Genomic DNA, 26,790 nt, shown 5'->3' with positions numbered 1-26,790 from the left:
AACTGGGTTCTACAGCTGTGACTTAAGACTGAATGTCTGAGACCAGAGGTCTGATCTGGAAGAGATAACATGTCAAGAAGTTGATTTTTTTAAAAATCTCATTGGTTCCAAGGGAGGTTAGTCCTGCAGATGAAGTTACTCATGTACTTGACTCTTTGCCGGATCAGATATTGTAAACTCTCTGGGGGAGGACCCATGTTTTTTTTTATTTGTCTGTAAAGTGCCATGTATACCTATGGCACTGTATAAATAAATAATAATAATAGAAACAATAAAAACCATCTAGGGATTAAGCAGGCCTTTTAAAGAGGCCAAATGTTCTTCACATAAATCTTGGATCTAATTTGAGCTCTAATAAGCTCCATTTCCTGCTTTTCCAATATTTTTAAGCCGCATTGCAATAGCTATCTTTTTTTTTTTTTTTTAACAGTTGTTTTAAGAGGGCCCTAAGGCAAGTATCTAATCAACCTAATGGAATTTTCCATGCAGTTAAGTGTTTTATTCAGCTCAAAACATTGTCTTTGATTAGACTTACCACCTTCCCTTTTGCCCTTTTACATTATTTTGGCAGGCTCTGCAGGTGTAAAAGCTCCATCTCCACTGCAGCTCCATCATGTGTGAAATAGCCTCGCTGTGTGTGCCTGCTTGGTTGCCTCTGAGCTGTGGGAGAAAACTTCGGAGCCAGCTCTACAGTTCCAGTCCCAGCTTTGGATCTGCCTGTGCTACATTCTAGACGTATGACAGCCCTTTGTACAAGGTACTCAGGTCAGCTTTTAATTAGCTAACTTGTATCCTGCTAGTGACCACATAGTGCTGAATGCAGTCCAGACTAACTATCCCAGTATTTGCCTGGAGTCTGGGATAGACTTTGTAGTCTCCTTGAACCCTAGTTGCCGTGCTTGTGCTGAGTCCGTACTAGATTAATTAAAGCTAGCTCATGTATGCCTGTGAGAATCACAGTCCTCTTAGATGGCAGTGTAGGCTTTTTTCTGTAGAATGTGGCTAGCTCAGGTGCTTTAAACAACTCTTTTAGCCTTCAAACCTCTTTTTTCCTTGGTTTTCTAGAATGAAAATTGGTTTATATCACATGAGGGTATAACATTACACTATGCTTAATATTTACCCACCTCATGAGGTGTTGTGAAAATTTTTAAAGTAATATTTATACAGAATTTTGAAGATGAAAAGCATTGCATAAGTGATAATTATTATCTACTTTTATTTTCATGCCTCAGTTGAAACATCTTTTTGTCTAAGATAATTTTTCTTTTGCTCTTTTTTTTTAAATCACTGTGTTATTTAACTTTATATGAGATTTTGGTATATAATTTTGGAGAAGAAAGCTGTTGTACAGGTTACATTATACTGTGTCAGATGGTTCTTTTCTTTTTTGTATTTTATCCCATGATGAACTGATGCTTTCACCAGTCCAATTTGCAACCAGAGGTTTATTCATGCCAGAACAGAAGAATAGTTTGATTGTTCAGGAAATCAGCCAAGACTCAGAAGGCCTAGATTTTCTCCATTCTGCTACAGGTTTCTTGTTTGACATTGGAAAAATCACTTAATTTCTTCTTGTCTAGCTGGCCATCTGTAAAGCAGAAATGGTGTTTCCCTACTGTGTACTTGGGTTGTAATATTACTTTTCTATATTAGGCAGTGTTCATAAGTGTGATAGGAGAACCAATATACTTCAAAAGGCATTGTTAATCTCCTGTGTGCAGATCACTTATAGGATCCAGTGACCTACAAAATTGATATGGGCCTGTATTTCAGAAATACATGCTAATTTAACTCTCAATTAACTAAATAAGTTTCTATCTTCTTTAGAGAGAATCAGTAAAAAATAATTTCAAGACAGTTAATAGGCATATCTCCAAGGTCTCTGTCAATGTCTGCTTACAAAAAAGAAGATATATACAGAACTTATGGTTTGGCCCCCAGAAAAACTATGATGAAATTGTTTCTGTGAATTTTACTTTGAATAAACATTTCTGTGATTTTGTGTCAGATACAAGCAGTCATTTCATTCTGTTATCTGGAGTCCAGTTGTTCTTGCCATGATATTCAAAGGCATATCTTCTGGGGAATGATATGTAATATTGATTGCTACTGATGGAGCTATATTTGTAATTAGATATGGGCACATATGTCCATCCATCTTTCTAGGAGGAGGTTGTTAGATTCAAGTTATTCTCTATTATAAATAGTAGGGGAAAAATATGAAGTACAACATATGATCAGACAAAAGATTATAAACATAAACAGTCATGCTTTTATTAGTTTCTTGATCAGTGTGCAATACTGAAAATGTGGGTAAGATGGAGATCAAAATTTATCATATTTTAATTGAATTCAGTTATGCTTTTCAAATGGTTCCTCTGTCCCAGTGGGAAAGATCCATGGCAAGATAATGTTACTTAATAGTTTTATTTCTAAAATGCACCTTCTCTTCTCTGTGCATGCAAATGCTTTACAGCTCAATAAAAACCATTGTGAAACAGACACTAAAACATTATCCTAAAAATCATTTCACTTTCCGCCTTAAATGTAGCCATTAAAGTAATAAAAGGATGTCTACTACACAAGGAAAAAATTAAAAACAGAAAAGTTTATATGTGGGGATAACAGATCATTCTAATCATGTTGAAGTTTCTATCAGTTGCAGTTTCACTATCTTGGAATTGTACTAGATAGATCCAACATTCCCCGCTGAAATAAGGTTGGTTGCTTGAAGAGGCAGTTTTCTGAATCTTTGGAAGAATGAAGATTAAGTTATACCTATGAAAGGCTATGAACTCTTTATACTTTGGCAGCTGTTAATTCTCAAAAAATTAAATTGGTTGTTATTGGAAGCTGATCCAATAGCATCATTGTATTCCTGTCCAGTTCTGATGGTCTTCCCCTGTACATGCAATACTGAAGGTGAAATGTGTGCTTCAGCATAGTCAAGGGAATTTTCTTATGTAGAGGCAGAAATTCATCTTAACTTTTTACCTTGCTTTTCTACTTAAATAAGAGATGTAAAGGAGTAATAGAATGTTTTTCTTTTCATGACCCAGAATCTAAACTGCTCTTTTATGAGACCAAGTTAACTCTAGGTTGTTTAAGTTTATTCTAGAATAATGTCTTAACAGATACGACGGGGTTGTATCTTATTGCCTTAACATGAGATATTTGTCCCCTTAACTTTTTCTTGGAGGTGTCCCAACTCATGTACAGTGTTAAGACAACAGGTTTAGAAGGTCTTAATAAGATTCTTTAAAAAGATGATACTTGTTTTCTATCTGTCCCCAGACTTTTCAGAGACTGGCAGGTACTTGACTAGGATGTCTCCCCATTCTTTTTTTTAACGCACCTGTGTGTATCCTCATAGTTATCCCACTGTGATCTGAAACTCACCTCTAAAAGGTTATTTTCAAGGTTTCTAAAAGTGTGATGCAAAACCTGTATTTCCTATAAGTTTGAGATCAGGAAAGCAGTTTTCAGAATCTCTCTGAGAATCAAAGATTTCTTTAATCATGGTACCTGATGTCCTCTCATGCAAATATTCTCCTCAGATGTGTCTACAAATGAGTTTGGCAAGTATTTTTAACCTTTAGATGTTACTTTCTTTGTGTCCTGATGCATCCTTTTTTTATTCAATTTCTAACAGTATTTTAGCATTTTTTTCACTACAGCAGCTGTTAAGGTAATATTGTGGAATATATTTTCAGCTCTAAAAGACTTTAGTTGCAATTATTCTCCTCAGAAACATCATTCTGTACATATATGTGTATATATGTACATGTACATATGCATACACACATGCATATACCCATATAAACAGAAACAATCAATGACCATAACTCCACTATACTGATCCTCTGCATTTGGTCAAACTAGCTAGGAAATCTGCTTGTAACCAAGAACTATCTGTTTAGAAGAAATCCACCCCAAGAATTAACAATTCATTCATGACTGGTCTGAAATACAGTTGTAGACTACATCCAGAAAATCTGTATGTTCAGCTTTCTCTTACAGAAACAGGTAATGACAGACAAATTTTGTCACACTATGAAAGAGGCACTCAAAAAGAAAACTTGGAAATTGTGTCCTGCAGTCACTATTTTTAGAGATAGAAATAATGGATTATGTTAAAATGACTAGTACTATGGCAGTAGATCTGCACATCAAATAGTGTTCTCTTAGCTGATGGTAGCACTGGCTTCTTACAGAAACCTGTTTTCTATAAATTATGTACCAATTTGCAATACAAAGAACACCAAAGTATTTTGTTGTATTTTGATATCTACTGCCTTGTGACAGATGTATTTTTTAAACCTGCACATTGTTATCATTAAGCTGCCTAAAGACTTGCTTTTCAACTGAAGCTTCTACAGAGCTGTAAAAGATAAAAGTACCTCAAAAATTAATTTGTTTGCCATTCACATTGTGTGGTGATGCAGTAATCATAAGACAGTACTGTGAAATCTCAAGTAAGAAAAAGTAGCTCCCTTCTAAAATTCTTTTGCCTAAACTTGAAGCTAAAACTTCCTGTATGAGAACTCACAAAAAAATAATAATGAAAACTCACTTAGAAATGAATAGTCAAAAACTGAGATGTTGAACAAGGTCCTGACTAGCTTAATTTTAATTGTAGGTTTGGCAGTTATTAAACTTTCAGAAGACACCTAGAAATAAAAAAGTAGGGTAGTAAAACCTCAGTATTACAGGAGCAAACATGTACTTACTAAACATGAAAGTAAATGTTATCATGCTAGTAGATCCTAGAGTTAAAGGGTTGAACGTAACTCTGGATAGTTAGCAGGAGACAAGAAGATGTCAGGAAGTTATCTCCTATAGGTTAATGGCCATGTAGTTAAATTGCTCAGTTTCCGTACAGTGGTAAGTATTTTGATGAGTTTGCCATCAATGAGTCCAGAACAGCCATGTGGGACTCCCAATAAACAACGCTTTGAGCTGAGATCAAGCTAAAGGAATGAATGTACTGAAGGATCACTTTGGTCCCAGAAGTCCCAGGAGCTGTCTGTAGTCACTGCCTGGAGTGGGACCTCGTTTGAATGTTTCAAAACTGAGAATGCTTTCCTAGTGTAAAAAATCTTCACACATAACCCTATTTTTTTTTCTCCCTTCACTGATGGAAGTCTTCCATTATCTTCCACTCTGTCACCTTGGCATCACTTGTGCTCATGATCTTTCTTCCTGCTTCTCCACATATCATCTTTTTCATTACAGAAATGCACTCTGCTCAAGGAATTCAAGTCAAGCGCTCCCAAATATTAAAGGTATTTGAAAGACAAAGCCAACTCTGCATCTACATTTTACAGTCCTTAAAGAGACTAGAAACAAAATGTATGGGTGACACATAGAGTCAGTAACATGGTTAGCAAATTTCTAGTTGACTTCAGCAGGGCAGATTTGCATCCAAAATATCAGTTGCTCCAGCCACCAGCAGGTTTTGAAATAAGAACCTGGATGTGAATCCTGCTTTATTAGTTTCTGTTGACAAGTGAATTTAACTTTGCAAAGTGTTTTCTGTTTACATTTTATTTAGTTACTGTCCCAACTATATTTAGCTTTCTAAAACAATCTGAGAATTTAAATGAGTTTCCTGTCCACACACATTTGTGATTTTTGTACTACTCATTTCTTTTTAGATAGCACATTGTTTTATTCTTTCAATCTTAAAAAAAAAAAAAAAGAAAAAGAGAAAAGAAAAACCTGCCACAAAAGTGAAATTTTTTTTTATTGCATTTCATTTTAAGTCGTCTTTTTAAAGATCTGTCATTTATACAATGACAAGAAAACTTTCTAAATTGGAACTAATTTATGAATTCCTTCTTTTTGGCATAATGTCACTTTGCAAGTTAAAATGATAATGACTGGAAAGATCAAATATGTTTATCTAAAAAAAGAAGAGGGGTTTTAAGAGTTTGCTCTCATTAGAAATCTTTGCAAACTCTGTACACAGCAGGCACTACAGATTTTTTGAGTGCAAAAATCCTTTAGGTTAAGAAAGAGCTGTAGTTGAGAGGTAAAATTTGAAGACAGCTAAGAATCCCTTTGTCAAACAACTATAGATGGGTAAAATATCTGTTTTCCACTTATGTGATTGTGAGAATGAAACTTGATTTTGTTGTCAAATCAGCCCTTCAGAGTACTCCATGTAAGTGAGCGGATTCTTCCTACTTACCCTTCGTTCATGTGCAATCCTTTGATTGTACAAATATTCACAAAACAGTGTGGTACCTGGCACTCTATGTGATGAGAGGTTACAGCACCGAGATGCACAACTGAGTCTTTGCAACCGGTAAAGTAAAATTATGTGTTGGTTTTTAATAATTTCTCCCTTGTAAGAGAGTGATTTAGGAATATGCATCCAAAGGGCTTCCAGTGGAACTTCAGTACACTGGAGAACTTTCTGACTTCTGTCTTTTCATTACAAGGATTGTGATGCTAAGGAAACAACTAAGCTGCAGCAAATGAAGTAGAATTAATACCATTATGCTTACAATATGCCCATTGCCTGGGGGGAATGGTGTTGACTGATCTAATAATACCAGAATCGCATCCTCACACCAATGTAAAATGCATCCATATGTTTCTTATCAAGACCACTGGTGGCACAAGTCCTTGATCCAAGCAAGTAATAGTCTTCAAAGCTGTACAGAAGAAAAGTTTCATTTGGTGCTGTTGCTGTGCCCTGTACTCCTGCTTCCTCTTACACTTCTGAATTTCTTGTTGCTACCAGTAATGTTAGCATCTCACCATCTGTTCTCTCTTCCAAGATGTCAGTTCATATTTTTATCCTATGTTTTTATGTCTTGTGCTCTTCACCAATTAAGTGCTTAAAAGTAGTACAAAGGAGATATTAGTCTGTGATATAAAAACGAAGAAATATGTTTCCCCACTCATTTTCTTTCACTGAAGGTGTAAGTATTTTTACAGCAAGTACTTAAAAATAATTGTGAAAGAATTTTGAAAATACTACCAAAATGTCATATGAGATTATCTAATGCTTTGTCTAGGCACACTGGATTCAGTGCAGATTTCAGATTGCAAGTGAATAAGGAAACAATTTCTACTTTATATTGCCAAAAATATATGTCAAATGAGCTAGTAGTTTCACCTTAATCTCATTTTAACTATAGTTTTCACACTAAAAAGAAAACCTCCTAATATCTGATGCAAAAACATACAAAGATTAGAAACAAAAATATAAATATGCATAAGATTTAAAAATATTCAGACTACACTATTTCCTACTTAAATCACTCTGAGGGTTGCTCTTCTCCTTTGAGATTATGAAGAAAGATCCTATCCAGGGTTTTCCTTTGACACCACATACAGCTGATCATCATGTCACTGAAGGAGATCCCACACTTGAGTGGTGATCTATTAATGTCTGTCTTATTCTCAGAAGCTTCCACTGTCAAGCCCTGATTGTGCTACTTTCATTGACTAAACACAACTTTTGAGGATCAGCTGCTTCAGACATGCTGGAAAAAAAAAAAAAATAGTTCATTACTGTTTTATCCACAATATAAACCAGAAACAAAGGAGTATGGTTTGTCTTTTTGTCTCTAGCATAATTGGGGTTTCTAAAATTCATTTACACACAAAATTTCTATGGTAGTTCAAGTATGGTATGGAACAAAAGCCATCCTTTATGTGCGGTATTCATACTGATACTGCCAAAGCATACAGTTCAGTACCCTTCTCCATTTTATACTCAGTGTCTTGAAGATGAAAGCATAAATAGGAAGACTACAATTAGATAATGTGCCCATGAGCTGTTATACAAAGCTTCAAATCACTAGTGAAATACAAAAAGTGAACACAGGGGCAGGTGCTGCAGCTGGCTGGCATAAAAAAGAATTTTTCTTTCTGTCACATATTTGAAGCACAAGAATATGGGAGTGTCTATGATCAACAGTGTATTAAAAGCCTTTTCAAAGAAAATAAGTGATCCCAACCTATCTGGATGCTATCCAGATTTCTTTGGAAGTGCTCTAATATGAGGATAATTGAAAGCCAATCTCTGGATAAAGATTTAATGTTAATCTTTACTCTGAGATCAGAAATCTATCCTATCACTGTACGTTACCTGTCACATTTATAGGATCATGTCCTTGACTTATGTGCTTTACTTCCAATTTTTTTATTTCAAAGATAATTTGAGAAATGTTGAGATGTACTGAGGTACATTCTGCTAAGAATCCATACTGTTTATGCAACATATCCAGGAAACTTTTCATGAAGCAGAGAGATTGTAAAAGATGATTATACAAAATATTCCTGAACTAGGTTGTGTCAGTCCATTATCTGTAGATGTGGGTAAAGATGTCCTTGAAATTATGTATTTAAAACTATTTAAGTCACTTGCAGATGGTGGTGGGGCAAAATTTAGCTTTTTTAAAACACAGCTTACCCCAGCTATATCAGAGATAACTTTTGATCAATCTTTTCTATTCAGTTTTTTAAAATGTATTAAGCTAGTTAACAACATGACATATAGGACTGTGAAAATTCAGTTCCAACTCCACTTTGAGAACTGCATCATGGTCCCTTTCCTTTCTGCCTCTCTCCATATAGAAAAAGCTAGAGCATTGCTTAAGAGACAGTACAAGGAACGTGCTACTGTTATAAGCATTCCATTTCTAGAGGCATGACAGGGTGCAAGAAGAATTATTTCATGTTTGTTGCTCCTTCCTTCCTTACTCGTAAGAAGGAAATGTGGTAGAAAAGTCATGACACTGTTCTAGAAAGATTGTCTTGATGTGTTTTTTCTGGTTTTCAAGAAGGAGGAGGAAGAATAATAGAGATCTGAAGTCTTGAACAGTTCCTTCTTGCTACAAGAATTATCTTTATTACTTTTTCCTTCATAGAAGGTCCAGTATCTGACTACAAGTGATCACAGAAAAAGATTTTGCCTGAAGACATACCTGGATATTGCTTGGTGTGAATGTTCAGTTACTACAATGATGTCAGGGTGGAATCAAACCAATGTCTCTGAGGAAATGTTTTTGGCCAACATGTTTTCTTTAGATACATGAATATAATTTTCAGTGAAGGCTTTAGAATTCTTCACTGTTATGACTAGTCCTTTTATTTTAGATGCAGTGTGTCTGTCAGGCAAGTGTTAAAAATAGTAATTTTGGAATGTTCTGTCCCCAACTTGCAGTATTGCTATTGTATTGTGATATTGCCATATCGTAGTATTGTGATATTGACCACTTAGCTGGTTTTACCTCTTTCTTTCTTCTGTTTGAGCTATCTATTTATCTTGACAAATCTTTGAGCACAGACAGCAAGGGGTAGAGGCTCTGGATATTACTTTAATATGAGTTCTTCAGATTTAGCATGAGTACAATTTCTTTCTGCAGTACCAGTGTATATGTGCCTACTGTGGTCAAGTGCTGTTTTGAATGGATTTCCAAAGAAACTCTGCCAGAGTTGTAGCTTGTCGGACGCAGTTATAATAATTACAATGGAACTTCCAGTGGAATCACCCAACTGGTTAAATGTTAAAGAGCCTCAGTCAAGCTGCAAACCCTGGTACTTAACAGCAGAAGTTTTTAAGATTTTTTTATCTTCTGTTCCTCTTTGTTTTTAAAGAAATGTAGTTTAGCAAAAGTCTGTCATATCCTGGAAGGTTTGTGCAGACAGAAGGTAGTTAGCAAATGGAATTATGTGCAGAAAGGCTTTAATCCCTGCAGCCCTTATATAAGAACATCTGCTTGAATTACAGGCCATACATAAATTGTGTGTGTGCTTGTTTTTGTCACAGATCCTTGCCCTCCACCCTCTACTCCCCACATCTTATATGATACAACGCAAAAAAAAAAAAAAAAAAGCTAATTAGTACTTCCAGCCCCCCCATTAGTGAAACTTGATATGTTTACTAAAAAAATAATTACGACATTCCATTCATAAATCTTTAGCAATGTCAGCATTATACTGATGGAATTATGATGTCCCAGTACAAATTGTCTGACCTGCTTTATGTTCCCCAGCACATAATTAAGGTGGCGGTGTGTTAAAGGAAGTAATTTTGTTCAAAGGTTTGGCACCAGCCGTGCAATGCCTTTTGCTCGTATTACTAACAGTTACCAGTCAATGTAAGGAACTGCACCATGTTAGACACTAAGACTAGACATATTCTTGTAGCTCTGAGCACAAGGCTTTGAGCAACACATGCAAAATTAAAAATAATGTTCTGTGCTGTGACTTTGTCAGGATTTAGGTCTTACTCTTTTGAGGATTTGAGTGAGCAAATAAATTAATGAATGATGACAAGAAAAGCTTAAAAACAACAAGCTTTAAATTTTTTTCACAGATATTTTGAAACATAGCTTGTTTCCTTCCTTTGTAATCTTTGAACTTTCTTGCTCTGTTCTTTGAAGACAGAAGTTTTAAGAGTCTCTAGCAGACTTCTGAAACTGTTAGCAAATTTAATTTTATTGTCAGAGTGCATCTTCTGAATATTGATTCTAGAGGATCACAGTAGTGTACATTTCTGGAGAAAATACCAGAGAAAATATAGGATCCTGATCCCACAAACACCTGAGAAGGTGTGCCTCACTGAAGTTCCTGAGTAATCACATTGACATTGAGAAACATAATGTTTCTTTACAATTCAGTCATACAAATGTCTTCCTCATCATTTGCAGTCATTGATGAGGTCTCCAAGCCTGTTGATTGTAAGTTGGGTCTGAGCCTTTGTAGAATCATATTTTATGAGCCTTTCTCATATATTCTTCAGTGACTTCCAGCTCATATTTGCAAAATTTCCTCACATGTTAGATTGTAGGATTTGGTTGAACACAAAAAAAATTGATAAAATGCATAATTACTAACAAGGTAAATGTGATTAAATGTATTTTCTTTATCCTGTGAAGCACTCAGGCTTGGACGGATGATAGCAAAATTGCTACTGTTAGTTTAATTTAGGAATTGAAATACCTAGTACCTTGAAGACTGTGAAATTGCTTCAACGCGGCTTTGGAGCATACTTGTAATGAAGACCTCTTCTTTTTATTATTATTCAATAGAAAAAACTCCTGCTTTATTTATTTCCTTTGACATGTCAAAGGAAGTGATATTAATGATGATTAATTGTAGAATCAGCAAAATAACTCCAGTGCAAAGGATTAATAATAGTATTATTGATAAGGCTGATTATAAACTGAAGTATTTTATTGCTTTAAAAAGACTTTTGATTTAAAATTTTCAGTTTTACATAAGTTACAAAGTCCATTTCTATTTATAAGTCAAAATTACATGCACTCTAATTCCTACTACAGTTAGTACACGGTATAATATTTACATTTGTTGAAAAGAAGAAATAGTTATGTGTCTAGCAGCACATGCTCATATTTGAGCATGGCTGAAACTTCCCCCTTAAAGTCATGAGAACATTTAATCGAGGGTTAGCTTTAATGTGTCTCTCCAGCTAGTTACATGGCCTGAGTATACACTCCCATGCCATCATTTATAGTCTGCTATTTTTTTATGTAACATCCTCTTAAGATTTCAGTAAAGCTTGCAAGATATATTTCAATATCACTGGATCTTCAACACATTCAAACCCAAAATATAAGTTTTAAAGCAATTTCCCTGCTGTGAGATGATACAATGCTGGCCTTTCTGCTCTGTTCTCTAAATGAAAACACACTGCCTAAAAGAACATAGACATTCCTTGAAACTTGTATTGTTCTTTTCAGTTGATCTGAATGATACCGGCATTTCATTTCTGCATGTTTTTCTACTGTTGATTGAAACCTAGAGCCAAGGCTCCTAAATAAGTCACACATCTAAACATGTAGAAATGAATTATTGAAAAATCTGGACTTTAATCATCTTATACCAATGTCAACCTGATTTTTTAAGTCTGTTGCTTCTGAGGTAGGAAATATGTCACTAGACAGATTGTCTTGTGAGACCAAAATTAGCTGCTACTCTTTCCTGTAAAATATTAATTGCTGAATAATTTCCATGCAAATACACTAGCAATTATTAATTGCATTGCAATGACTTGCCTGTTTATAGCCTGTAAATTGAAACATTAGGTGTATGTAAATATCTTGACTATAGTGGGAAATGGAAGGACACTGCTTAGTAATAAAAGCTGTCTTATTCAATTAGCAGAATGTTACATATCCTGTTTCCTTCTAAACACCATAGGGTCTCCTAAACATTCACAGGGTTGGTGTCGACTAAGCAGTCTGTTGCATTGCAGATTACAGCAAGCCTTGTACTTAAAATTACCGTTTGAAATAAAATAGAACAAAAATTTTACCAAGTATAAGTAGGGCTGTGGCTAAGCTATTTGAAAATCAAAGCTAAGGGGGTAAAAAAAATCAGGGTAACATTTATTTCTGAACAAAGAAGTTTCAGAGTGGCTGAAACTATTTGACAAATAGTCTGAGTAGAAACAAAACTGACAAAAACGTTTCAACACAATATCGAAATGCTTCATTTTGAAAATGTCAAAATGAACTGTTTTGACGTTTCGAAATGTTTTGGTTTTCTGCATTGTAATAGAAGCCAATGAAATAAAAGGCTAAGTTCACAGAACTACTTGAGGTCTATGTCCTCTTACCAAATAAATGCCATGAGATGCCTTAGCTCAAGCACATCTCAGTCTTCCTGCCTTCCAACAGTGTCCTCACCCTTCCACAAGATTATGCGTACTCTGATTCTCATCTTCTTGATGATGACCCACTTCACATGGTCAACTTATATATCATTGAGCAGAGGAGGGATCATTCCCACACCCTAGTAGTTTGAACATGTGCTAGGAAGGGCAAAAAAGCCTGAATTTCTGCCTGTGAACTGAATCCAGCAGAGAATGAACTTTAATCAAGGACTCTGATGTTTCAGGGAACTTTATTACCCCCATGGCATCAGCCACTTTGGGGTAAAACATCCTTAGTCTTCTCCTTTGTATGGAATATTTAAATGTTATTTGCTGAAGGGAATGGAATTCATCATAAACTATATTTGGAGTATCTTTGGTTAATAATCCTTGGATATCTAATTATTTTTTTTCCCTTTCTTTTTCTTAGTTTCCCCAGATTAAACTTTCTTTATGAGATTTTTTTATAATTTATTTTACTTCTGTTTTTTTAAACTAGTCATCTGACAAGAAAAAATAATCAGTATTTTCACATTCCTTCTCCAGTTGATTAAATCTTTAGAAATAACAATGCAACAAGTTTCCATATTTGGATTGATGAAAGTTGCTGGAATGTGTCAAGAATCAGAATTTATCTTTGCATCTATTAGGTTGCTGTCTCAATAGGTGTAAATCAACATAGCTCCATTCATGTCAGTAAGGTGTGCTGTTTTATACTAAGTAGGGGATTGACTCATTGTATTTTGACTTATATTACATAAATTACAAATAGGTGTGCTAATGGGCTTGCTTTTTCTCCACTCATTTTAGTAAGTCCTTACATGCTGTTATGCATCTGCTTATCTAACGAGATATCTAGTTTCATTGACTCAAATTACATATTCATAAACATAAGGTAATTAATGCTGTAAGTTTCTGGAAGACTGAGATCTAGGATTGTAAGTCTGGTATATTTTAAGAAATAATCATATCTGTGCTATATACAGTTGTGTGTGTGTTATGTGTGTTTGTGTTCATGTACAAGTATATAATGTTAAAAAAATTTTATTAGTCTCCATTCAAAGAGTGGTATAAACCTTTCATGTCACTAGTTCCTGTGGGCATAAGGAAACAACTGTAAGAATCATTTTTTTCAGAGTATTGTTGTCATCTACAACTGCACAACTGAAGATAGTGAGTCAGAACTGTTGCAAATCAATATTATATCGACTTTATTAAAACTGAGGAATATATGTATGTAAAGATCACTTCATAATATTGCCAATCTGCCACATCCTCCCATTCTGTTTTAAAAAAACTCTCCCATTGCAAAACATGTTATCGTGACACTTTTATGAAGACTGCATATTTATTTTCCAAAATGTTCAAAAGTTTCAGAATGTTACTTCATAAAATGTTAGACTGTGCCCTTTGCCTTTTCTTCCCATCATTTCCATCTGCTGAAAAAAATCTGTGTAAAATACAACTAATTCAGGGTAACCATGGTGCATAAGGCCATGAAGAGCAGGCCTAACCACTTATATAGTGCTGAGTCCTAAATCCTCCTGTTCTCAACCCCATTGACGATAGCACTGTACACATGCTTGATTAAAGTTTAAATAAATGTCATGGTTCAGATTAAGATAAAAATGTGCTTTTCTGAATGAGGACCTCTTGACTACTCTTCCAAAGTCCAGTAATTTCAGAATACTTTGAATTTCTTTCACTGTACTTAAAGGTCAGGCCTTTAAATATATGTTTAGGGAAAACTTTTTTATTCAGCCAAAAGCGTATCATATGAGACATTTTTGTACTGAGATAGTCCTGTTAAATTATGTCCCATTACAACGTTACACGATTAAAGCACAGGCTCTGACATCTTTCTGTAATCCAAACAGGGAGTCAAATTTAGGGGCATGAAGATGTAGGTTAGTATCTCCAAGGATTGCTACCAGAATTGAGTTAAGCCCTTCTCAAACGTCACTAGATGTGCCTTTTGAGCCAGATGGTCTTGTAATTTTGGGTCCCACCCTCTATAAATCTAGTCAATAAGTTAGTTTTCTCAGTAAGACATATATGTATCTATCCAAGGCATATATTGAGATCATACATTTTTGTTAAACTACAGTAGATTCCTGGCAGCATATATATCAAAAAAAAATTAATGAGTGATCAGTCTAATAAAAAGAAATGGGGAACTCCAACCGATCCCAGTTTGAAGTCCTTTGCTGGTATATTTATAATATCCAGGTGTTTTAGTGGAAAGTGAGAGATTTATACAGTAAATTATTTCATAGCTTTTTCCTGTTTGACTCAGCACATTTATGCATGAGAAGTTAATTTATGTTCTTAACAAATTAGCACACACAGAAATACTTTTTGTATATGAAATAAAATGCTTCTTTAAGAAATGAAGTCAAGCCTATACTTCTAGTACAAGCCTTTGTTCAACTCAGTTTTGTATTAATTGTAAATATTATGCATAAATATATAAGCCAATTATGAGATTTTTATGAGAATATAACGTATGAGTCCTAGGCAAAGTATTAATTTAAATTTCTCTTTTTTTTCATTAATGAATTGGTTGTTCCTTTTTTGTGAGTTTTATGACAAACTTTTTTTTCTATACTTCAACAATAGCATGTGATTGAAATCAGCAGTACTGTTGAAATTGGGATATATCTAGAGGAGCATGGTTCATAGTGTTTCTTCTCCTTCCACTTGAAGTCAGCATATAAGTTAATTTTAAATTTTTTGGGGGGTAAGAGAAAGGCATGTCACTGGGAGAATTTAATGTACTAAATTAAACAGTCAGAAATGTAAGGATATGGGGTTTTCTTGCTTCAAAACATATAAATATTTAGTTTTGATTGTAAAGACTGTCACTGTACTGCATAACATGCATGAGTAAGATCTGAATTTTCATATTCTAGTTGCATCAAAGTGCTTTTTACCCAATATTTGACTAGGTATTTCCCACTCTTACAGTGGTATAAAGTCTGCTAAGACCAGTGGAAAGATTTCTGTCAACTTCAGGCCAAACCTTATACTGGCAAAAGTAGCCAATCACATTCCATTAGCAGTAATGTTCACACATATAAAATTTTACACTTTATTTTAGTAAGATATATTGGGCTTCATGTAAGACAGTGCCATACTTGTTGTTTGGATGCAATGGCTCATGTATTGACATAATTTGGAAAGGCAGAAACAGACCTCAATTTCAGCTTTGATATAGATATTTCCTTGAAAAATACAAATGTCTTGATGCTCAGGGCCTGCCTTGACATCCAGTTCTGTGTTATTTGGGGGGGGCTTTTCAATTCTATTTTCCATGCATCTATCTGCTACTGACTGTTGTAAACTGCTTTGTGAAAACTGAATTCAGTCAAATGAGTGCAGGTGGCATATTGTGAAAAACCCGTCCAGGGTTGTTCTCATCAGTCTTTGAGCCAGTCCTTACTTGCATGCAATTGTGAGTGCAGACCTGGTGTGATTTGGGAGTGCTTGGACTGCTCTTTTTAGGGCTCTGGACTGCAACTCAGTTTTGCTTGTTTGGTTCCTGGATCATGAAGTGTGTCCATGGCAGATCACTTTGGTAACTGTGAACTTCCCCTCAAAAGACTGCAGCAGCATTTTCCTGTCTCTCAGCAGAGTTATGAAGACAAAAATAAGTTCGTGATAGTAAGATGTTCAATTTCTACTCTACTGAGGAACTTAAAAACAGTTCACATAGGTATCTCAGCCTGTTCTTAAATATCAAAGGGCACTGATAAATTGGTGCTTAAACTTCTTCCCTTTTCTCTGTGTCCAAACTTGAGAAAATTCAGTAACAGTTTAGTATGCTAACTCCTAACTTTAGGCCATTGAAGCAACACATCAACAGGAGGCCAAGACCAAGAAATCCATGCACTTTTAAAGCAATAGCATAGACAAAACATGCAAGATGTTGAGCTTTGTGTCGGCCAATAATGTTTAGTTTTAAGCCATTCCAGATCAGTATCTTCTAATTTTTTTTCTGCATATAGGAAGAAATCATATTTTTGTCTGACATCATAAAATATAAAGCATCTAAGAACAACTGGGATCTTGTTAATCAGTTTGAAAATATCACAATCATCAAGCTGACTCAGTGCTTCTGGTCATTTTCTTCTGATTCCATGTTCCAGAAAAGTACAGCAAGTATGTACCAACCACATATGTACGGGAAAATATTAGATGCAGTTCTTCAGTCTGTGATTCTGGAGGAATGCACACTAGCTAATTAGCACGGGTCTCTCTGGTAGAAAAATCTCTAAAGCTCATTATAGCTTAGTGTATACCTTTGAAAAAGCAAGTGCTGGCATAAGCATCCTTCAGATGCACTTTCCACACGAGAGAGTTCTAAAGTGTGTAAGGAATGGGAGGTTTGCACTGTTCATGTCTACCTTCACACTCAGGATTTGTCAGTATGGCATTGTCCACACCACTGACTCTATACATTTTTTGGATAAACTTTAGTCCCATTCCCCCCAGCCTCTAGCCAGGTGCAGAATTTATATACAACCTCCTGGCCTTGAGGCAGGAATGCTCCCCAGTGAGCTATCCTGACACTATAGTACATCCTGCCATGAGTTTTAACATCACTAGAGACATTTTTTCCCCCAAAGGAAATAATGACTTGCAGTAACACAGCTTGTTGTGAGATCTTGTTGGAAATCCAAACATGTGGCAATTTACGAGTGTCAGCAGATTTTTTTAAGCTCGTGTGGCAATACGTGCTGTGCATTAGATGTTGGAATCTGACCCTTTAGCTTTGCCACAGTGGTGTCCCAGGAAAACCATGTAGAGTTGCCTCTACTCTCTTCTATTTACTTTCTCTCCCTTAATATACTGCAGTATAATTTACCTATAATTTGTACATGAAATCCTGCCTAAGACCTTTTTATTTTATCTGATGGATCAATTTTGCTCTTTCCTTTTTTTTTTTTACTATTCATGCTTTCTTTTTATGGAATTCTTGACTAACTGAATTAGGGTTGTAAAGAATTAAGTAAGAGGCAGAAGATGGTGAAGATCATAAGTTTATTTTTAATTTCTCCTCCCAATCTTGTAATAATTAGTATATTTTAATAAGAAGAGATTTTTTTCCCTACAAAAGATGAAACTCAGATTCTAAAATCCAGTTTGAATACCTGCATTCTGCCTAACTGGAACTGAAAGGAATATAGATCTCATGCTGTTTCATGACAAAACAGTCTTTGCATTCATCCTTGAAAAAGTGAAACAGGGTTTCCCATTATTACTATTAAGAACAGCATAAACAAACCTGAGCACACTGCTGTGTAATGTTCAAGTAGAAAATAATCTTGTTACAGACTGACTTGTCTGAAACTTGGGTTTGGCATGTTTTACATCATCAGTTTCTGTTACAGCTGTTGGCACTAGCCTGCAACATGATTGAGAGGTTTTGATGATCTCAGCTTCTGCAGTTTATTAAGTCATCCAAACAAATAAAAAGGCTCTGTCAAGTAGCTCGCTCCCAACATCTGCCTTACCTGTATATTGTTATGGTCTAATATAATTGTAATTTGAATTTTAAGTGTCTATCAGTGAGGGATGGAGAAGAGAAAGTTACTATTCTGTGGCTGAAAGGAAAAGGAAAAAGGCAGGAGCCTTGGTTACCATCTCTACTGAATACTCAATGAAGGGTTAAGAAAACAATCTTTTAATGGCCTCAAGATTTGGTCATATTAATAAAATAAGCTCCTTTTTGTTCTGAAGTTCAGTAGCAATCTATTACTGTTTATTACAGGTATTGCTAATACTGCATAGAGAGGCAGCAACACATGTATTGCATCAACTGCAAGAAAGTAACGTATTCATCTGAAGGAAGCACACTAGTTTTTTGAAAGTACATTTCCTCAGCCCAGTGGCATATCTAGTGACTTCTAGTTCTCTGCTAGTATCCAGATGATTCTGTGTTGCAGAGAGAACAATGCCATTTTTAAAACAGTTGATTATTTCTTCAGAATTGGAGACTTTCGGAGATCTTTTTCATCAGTTCTCTGTTGAGATAGGACTGATAGGGTTAGGACACATATAATAAATGACAAAACTTGAAAACTCAAAAGGTTTATTTTTTCCAAATTAGATGAAACTCTTTATCTTTTACATGGAAATCCATGTGGTGTGGTGGTAAAACTGATGGTTTAAGACAGGTTGAAATTAGAGCGAAAACAGCTTTCCCATTGGTATTTCAAAACATCTGATAAGCAAGTAGGCTTTGGCACAATGGGAAAAAGAGAATACCAAAGCAACATTAAGCAACTCTGGTGATTCTCAAAACCCTATTAAAGCAGAAGTCAGTAAGATTTACCACAGTGGAAAGTCTGTACCCAGTTTCCATTCCCCAATGAATGTGTTGCTTGGAAGTGAATGTATATGGCTGTATTGGCCTGGGATGGTCCCCTATGCCTGGCTCTCAGGCCTAACTCTGCCATTTGAAATCAGACAATGCTGAAGATTGACTTCAGTGGGCAGGAAAATATTTGGAGACTAAATGCTCCTATTTTCTTTTTCTTTTGGAAACTATAACAAAGCATATAATGCCTTGTAGGTGCTTCTACAAGCCGACTCTTACATTTTCAGAGGAAAAATATCTGAAGTCAACAGCAAGAACTTCATAAAGCCTATGGAGACTCAATGAGTGGAGGCAAAAATAAGCTAGAACTTAGTATGGCCTCTAACTGTGTGTGATTGCTCTGTGACAGTTTCACTACCTGAAGTATGCAATGTCATGTCTTCCCTGGAGAAGGTCTGGCTCACTGCGGTTATTTGATTTGGCCTTAGGAGGCTATGGTAAATGTGTCTTCCTGGCAAATATAGCTGTGGCTAGATACCACAGATATGAAATGTGGCTAAATTTTTAGATAAAACCTCGTAATCCCTGTGCCATGCCTCAGAGTTCATCTAGAGATTTTGCATTTTTTGTGTGTGTAAGTCCAAACAGATGACCTTGAATGGGCAGTATATGACTTCAGGTTTCAGTACCAGCACTCAAAACATGCTGTAGACTTCAGTGAGACTGGATTAGATCACATTCTAGAGATCACATATGGAAATACAGCTTGCTGTTTTCTTACAGAGCAAAAGAGAGAGTCTGAGTATTCTGAGTCATGACAGAAAAAGCTCTATTTACTCTTAAGTTAGGAATTTGCTATGTAGTAATTAGGGCTATCCTGTCACCATCAAGAAAATGCTGGCACAGGCCACTAAAATGACAGACAGTCTGCTTGGCTGGATCTCATTCTGGGGGAGTTTGCAGTGATGCCAACAACTCAGAAGTACATCAGAAGTTGTTTTAAAGTACTGAAAAGCAACATGTAAACAGTGAGGAAATACATGAGTAAATGGAGAATGAAGTTGTCATCAGCTGTCCTTCTGCTGAAGCAGGAAAATGCATGTTATAAAATGTGGCTAAAAGCAGAACTTTTATTTGCTGCCTCAGTGAGCACCCAGCTTTCAGAAATAAAAAGCTGATCATTTTCAAATCTACCAGCACAATATGTCTGCTTAAGCTGCCTCAGGAATAACCCTTATGGAAAATGATGAAAAAAAGCAGTCATGCTGTTCTTCAAGCCAGTATTTTTCTTGTGGTTTTAATTCAGGTCCTGGTCAGAAGCTAATGGGATTTATTTTCCTTTGACTTCTACAGTCTTTGAATCTAGTCTTTAACATGCACAAATTCATGAAAAGCTGGGGAGCATGTTTATTCCCAAAGTGAAGCGGTCTTACAGACATTTCTCTTTTTCTTCTAAGGCTGCCCTTTTCTCTTTGGAATAAAGGTGCAGGCAACAGGCCATGCTTCAATGTCTGGGACCATCTGCCAACGCAAACAGAAAAAAATTAATTATGAATGGTGTCTTCCCATGCTAATCATTTATTGTAAAGGAGTTTTTCAGCTTGTTTGTAATGGCTGTAGCCTAAGGGTGTACACTGTATAAATTGCCTGATTACAGGATACAGAACACTTCTTAATAGGCCTCAGATGATTAGGAGAGGGGAAAGAAATTAAAAAGGCCATTTCCCTTTAGGTATGCAAATGGATTGCAGAACAATAGACAAAGATATGATAGACCATGATAAAACATACCCTCTTTTCTTTTACCTTAAATTATGTACTAGGCAAGTAGCAAGCTTCATTACATGTGTCAGCCAAGATGTGAATTGTCTCATAATTGAAACAATGTCGTTGCCTGATAGTGCATGTTAGATTTCAAGATAAACTACCAGTTTTTGTGTCCTCAAGCAATTTGGGGTTTGCTGCCTAAATCTGTCTTAGCAATGGTTACATTCTGACCTTGGTTTCATTTAACTCTGCCTACTTTAGCCTCTTTGAGCTGCCTATTCAAATAGTAAAGACTAAACTTGCTTTTGTCACACTAGATACTCTTCCTGAGTCATAGTTTACGTGTCTGCATCACCTAAACAGCTAGTATTCTACTGCCCATTTAAAAGTAGCTGGGTGTGTCTAAACAGTGAACAGCAGGAGCCATCTCCTAGTTGACTGTCACACTGTTACACATGTACGTATTCCTTCTTTCCCATACACTTACACACATACACATCTGCGCGGGTCAAGCATCTGCTATTTCCTGTGAGCTTGAATATTTGGAGAGATACAAACTCATGTTTCCTGGTACTAAAGTAACATGAATGTCTTAATAGCCAAAACCAGCTCCTAGGGAATTGAAAGGTGAGAGGTGACAGATAATATTGCCTTTAAGGATTGCTCTTCAGTGACACTTGGGCTCTTTGGAGCCTAAACCACTACAGAATTTGGTCAGAAGTGGGTGCTTAACAACTATAACCCTTTGAAAAATCACACCGCCACCCCTCCACCTACCCTGTGATGAAGGAAGGTTTTCACAACACATGGTAAAGTGCAGTGGAAGTAGCTAGCAAAAGCTCTCCAGTGCTAACAGGAGTGCAGTCTGAAGCAAAGTTTCCCCTTTTATCTGGCTGAAGGGTTGGTTCTGACAGCCACATTGCTGTGTTGCCAGTGTTCAGCAGACAGGGTGCTGAGAATCACCAGATTTTTAAACCTATGACACTTTTGCAATCTTTTTCTTCTAATATGTAAGTATCTGGGTTTAAGATTTTCTCTACAAGTATGATATGTCAAAAGTAACAGGGATTAGGACCCCAAGTCCAGTCTGTGCTGAATTTTTTGGATAGCCAAAGCTAGAATTCTCCCATAGTTATAAAAGACCAGGACCTGAACATAAAATATGATATTTGTTCTAAAGCTATCAGATTTGAAAACTGTCTACAATTTAAACTGTCTGCATTTTGCTGTATTTCTTACAACAGCACAGGAACAGACAGTAAGTTTGCAAGCTTAGACAGGGGAAGCTTATGCGAGCAGAAGACTGAACTTACAGTTACGAGAAGCTCAGCTACACATGAGAAACAGTAATGTTTTAGTGTATCTCCCAAAACAGATGAAAATCAAAATTCAGGAAATAATCAGGTCTAAATTTTTTTAGATAAATATTTTGTTTCGCATATAATAAGTAAGCTAACAAGGAAGTGAAAAAAATGAACTGGGTCTGTATGGTATACTTACTGACAGTTCAGTCTTCCCTACTTTCTCAACCCAGTCTTTCTCCAGAGAAGAAATGTATTTGCAGGTACACCTCACATGTAGAGCTCAATGCTCTGATCCAAGCTCAGGGTGTTAAGTACAGGACTGTCCTTCCTCCCACTTGGAATCTGTTGATTGTTATAATAGATTCCCCTGGCTAGGTAAGGCCACCAGGTCAGCCTTTGGCTCCTTGCAGTGGCCAGGTATTCTCTCAATCAGATGCAAGGCAGAAAAGAGTGGAGGGGGCACGGTAAGGAGAATTTCATGATACAGTCATCTAGGGCTTTCAAGAGCTGTAAATTGGGATTTAGAGTGATATTGCCATTCTTTCATTTATTTCACCAAGTAACACGGGAAACAGCATGTTGAATGTAGTACTAATGAAAAAATAATGCACTCATTTGAAAGCTGAAGTTGAGATTGAGAAATATATCCATTTTTTTTTTTTACTGGCCCTGAAGTTCCCTTAAGGTACTGGATTGGAGAGAGGAGCCATGCAGAGAGATGTGCACGGTACAGGTGTGGCCCTGCCACCTGCCCCAGCCAATGGGGACAAAAGCACACACGTTTCTTCCACATCTTTGCTAGTAGTGCCTAGACTTCCTATACATTCTTGAACTTTTTTCATTTAAAGGATGTGAAAAAAAGAGAATGTTAGGTTAAATATTGTTTGAATCTGTAATTCCTTTTATTTAACATCCACACTCCACTTGCCTGCAGACTCAGGCTTGGTTGCATCCTGTGAGGTCCTTGGCCTGCTGGAACAAAGCACAGTGAGGGATCACCAGCCCCTCTAGGGAAGCTCTTACCACTTCTTTCAGTGCTTTGTGACTATGTTCTTGGACTGTTCCATGAATATTGCATAGATCTGGTCCATTTGGTTGTCAACCAACAGTGCTGTTACTGCAGTAACATGTAAACGTTCTGGGTTAGATGAAACACCACCTGGTCCCTTACAACTTCAAAGATAATCAGAGAGTAAAGCACTTTAAAGATATCTGTTCTCCTAATAATTTCTCCTTACTTCACTCTGTGTATTTTCCTTTGCAGTTCTTTCTAAACAGTCACCCTATATGGGATTATGTAGACCTGCTTACAACTGTCCCTTGGTTGCCCAGTAGATCCTTTCGACAATGTTTCTCAGTTGGTTTAATTACAGCAAGAACAAACTATAATTTGTTGCCTTGTACAGCTCCAAATATGCTGTTGTTGATAGCTTTTCCTAATAATTTGCAAACACGGTGGAAATGTCATGTACATCTTTTCTGTCTTTAGTATGCTATGCTAATTGATTCTGTAAAGGCTTAGAAGTTGTGATGAATATTTGTGTTGTTTTGGAAGAGGAGTACTTTCCACAAATATGAGTTTGTGGGATTTCCCCTCCCCACTTCTATGGATTGTAAATTCTTGATGAATAACTGAGATCAGGTCAGAATAGAATAAAATCTGGGAAAGATTAGTGATTTCTTTTAGAAAATTGCAATTTAAATTGCAATTAATTGCAATTTAAAGAAAATTGCAATTTAGAACATGCAATTTAAGCATGGTCCCGCTTGGCAGATCACCTGCTGGAATCAGTGGTTCTCTATGGATGCAGGCATTTCAGGATCATTATCATCATTCAGACATGAAAAATTATTTTTAAACGGATATGTAATAGACTATTAATTTTTATAAAATTAATATTTGCAGTTAGCATCAACAAATACATTTCATTTCATGTGATGTTTGTGTTTTTCCTTGTTCTTAACTATTAGATAGATGAAAAGCTTTGAATCCAGTTTGAAATATGGTATTATATATCCTACATTAGGTATCTTTGAAATAGCATGTGTGGGTGTTTATGACATTTTTGAAGATTGATGATTGACACTCACTCCCATAAAAAATAGTAATATGAAGAATCGCTTGTTCCGAGAATGCTGAGAACATTCCTTACTTTGATTTTTATTCCTTCATTTCTGAAACCTGAAAAACAGTTTTATTTTTTAAGAATAAGAAAATATGAACAAAAAGGCACTTCATTAGGCTAATCTACTATTTTTTATTTGACTGCACAGTCTAAAACAATCATCTCATATTCTGCCTCCTGATGTCATACAGAGTATTTTTTCAGGTCTTGCTGATTGTAAACTCAATACAACCTGATCCTTATTACTCCACAAACCTTGGAAAGGCAAAGCAACTAGAAAAGCAATGTAAGGAAAAGGTGATTTTGCGAGGCAATCCCTTTCACAGTGAGTGTGAAAACCAGCAGAAAGTAGCATTATCAGAAGTGAAAAACAGATTTAGCTTCTAACCACACTTCACCATGCTTGGGATAAATGTCAAATAGTATTTTGGACTCTAAGGAAGCCACATAGCCAGAGAAGCTGCCTGGACAGCAACCTCCTGTTTGAAAGCAGAAAGCTCTGAGCAAAGCTAAGCACTGCATGATTCTCCTCTCCCCTTCCAGTTTTGATATGATCAACCCCCTGTTTCTTCTCTGGTCCTTATATGTGATGATACAAAGTATCATTCTGTGGTGATGTTGTTTAAGATTGACTGGAATCTTAAAATGCTTTTTCATTTATTTAATTTTCAGTTTTGTGGCAACAGTTTCACACACACACACAGAGTTTGTTGTTTTGGAAGGTTTCGGGTTTGTAGGCTAGGAGTGTATTAAGGATCAAAACAAAAACTGATGATGATGGGTGCATTAAATTATTCTTGTTATCCATTACAGGATATTTACAGGTGAAATGAGTTCTTATCATAACATTTAAATTTCAGTCTCTCTAGTGTTAAGACTAAGACTTTTTGTTTACTCCTCAAGTTTCCAGTGGATTCAGCTGGCTTTGGCACAAAACAGTCATAAATTTTATCTTGTCTACTTCAGGTCACTTTTCACTATAGACAGCTTTTATTAACTAGTCACATAACATATAATCATATAACTAAAAATTACCATATAACTTATTAAAAATGTTAAATGAGGTGTTCTGATTTATAAAAATAAGTTCCTTTCTCATGGACTTTTCTGCCAAGAGGTAGATCTTAGCCATCAGTGTTTCACTTAAATTGCATTGTACAACATTGGTGGTACTTATGTAGTATTTGAGAAGTATTGGCTTGTGATACAACAGGGTTTTTGGGAGGGGAAATTAGTTTTTATTTTGTGAATATAAAGCAGAAACATACCTACCTGCAAACTTCTCCTGTTCAGCATGCTGACAAATGAGATATTTAGTTGGTGCAAATAAGTATAGCTCCCCCAAATTGCCTTACAACAGCTGTGAATCTGGACAAGTTTATAGATTTCATGCTTTAACAGTTACCATCTAACTCTAAAAGATAATACCTTTTTGTATGCACCTCACTGACCTGTCTCTTTCCAAAGCAATGGTGCAGTATGTAGTAACTGAAAGAAGTGCCATTTTAGCCTTCAGCATACCAGGTTTAAAAAAAGAGTCAAGTCAGATTCCAGGGCTTGAAAACTATTCTTTTCATGAGTCAATCATATGTGTTTAGCAACTAGAGAAGATCTACTTACATTTTTAGAGATAGTATACTTCCATAAATAGATAGAAGACAGTACATCTAGTTTATAGGAGGATGGAATAGAAATGTAGGTAAACTTCTAGCTCTGCCTGGGTAAAGTCTTTAAATTGCAGTGGACCAGTTCCTATTCAACCTCTAAGAGCAGGATTGGAACATTTACCTTCCTTAGAAAGTGCTTTGATAGCTGATAACAACAGAGGAACTCTAGGATCGAAAAAAAAAAAAAAAAAAAGTTGTCATAAAAATAACATGGATATTTTCTTGTTGTTTCAAGGGACAGATAACTTCCTAAATTATGCATCCGTGCAGAGAAGTAAAAGATAAGATCCCCTTTGAGTATCTGTTTGTTAACCTAATCTGTTCATGTTCAAAATGGTGGGTATAATGGCACTGCAAATAATATTTTATTTTAAGGCTTTTTAAGTCCTATTTCTCAGTTGTCTTGGACATACATTCTTGCTAATTAGAAGGAAATTGTATGTAAGGCTCCTCACGTTAGACAACATGCAAATGATATCCAGGCTCTGCAGAAATGGAACATTTCTATTCATTTTGTAATGAAGTAATTGTGCATCTTACAGTCTGCAACCCTTTGTGCTTATTATGCACAATAAAAAGCAATATAAATTTCTAGGTTACCAGTACTTTTGCCTATATTTTGTGAACAGGAGCAAATACCACAATTTCCACTAGCTCCTGGGTGATAGCTAGCTCTATGTGTTTTAACAGAAGAAATACAGTAATCTGTTGAAAGACTGATAAATAACTTTTGAAAAAAGTTAGTTACAGGCATACTCTGAAATGCCTGTTGTCTCCCATCATAGTATGAATTCATCACAGTATGAATCACTCAGCAATCCTGAAACAACTTATCACAGGTACCATATACCATTACATTCCAGAAGAGTGACAAACTGGTATTTTGCAGTGCTGTGGATGACTGATGATGCAGGAGTAATAAGGAGTAGGAAGTACACTGAAGTTATAAAGATCTCTTAAA

The 26,790-nt window shown here is 35.9% G+C and overlaps 1 long non-coding RNA gene across 1 annotated transcript in view; it reads left to right on the top strand.

Annotated features, from left to right (window-relative positions):
* The first annotated feature begins 424 nt into the window (after positions 1-424).
* LOC141929837 (uncharacterized) overlaps positions 425-26,790 on the top strand; it is a 66,412-nt gene continuing 40,046 nt past the window's right edge. Inside the window, exon 1 of the long non-coding RNA XR_012625119.1 lies at positions 425-757. This is a non-coding gene — a long non-coding RNA (uncharacterized LOC141929837). The remainder of the gene's footprint in view (positions 758-26,790) is intronic.

The sequence above is a fragment of the Strix aluco genome, chromosome 14 (genome assembly GCF_031877795.1).
Source record: "Strix aluco isolate bStrAlu1 chromosome 14, bStrAlu1.hap1, whole genome shotgun sequence".
Taxonomy (NCBI): Eukaryota; Metazoa; Chordata; class Aves; order Strigiformes; family Strigidae; genus Strix; species Strix aluco.
The sequence above is the reverse complement of the archived record's forward strand: the minus strand, read 5'-3'. Positions and strand labels throughout refer to the sequence as shown.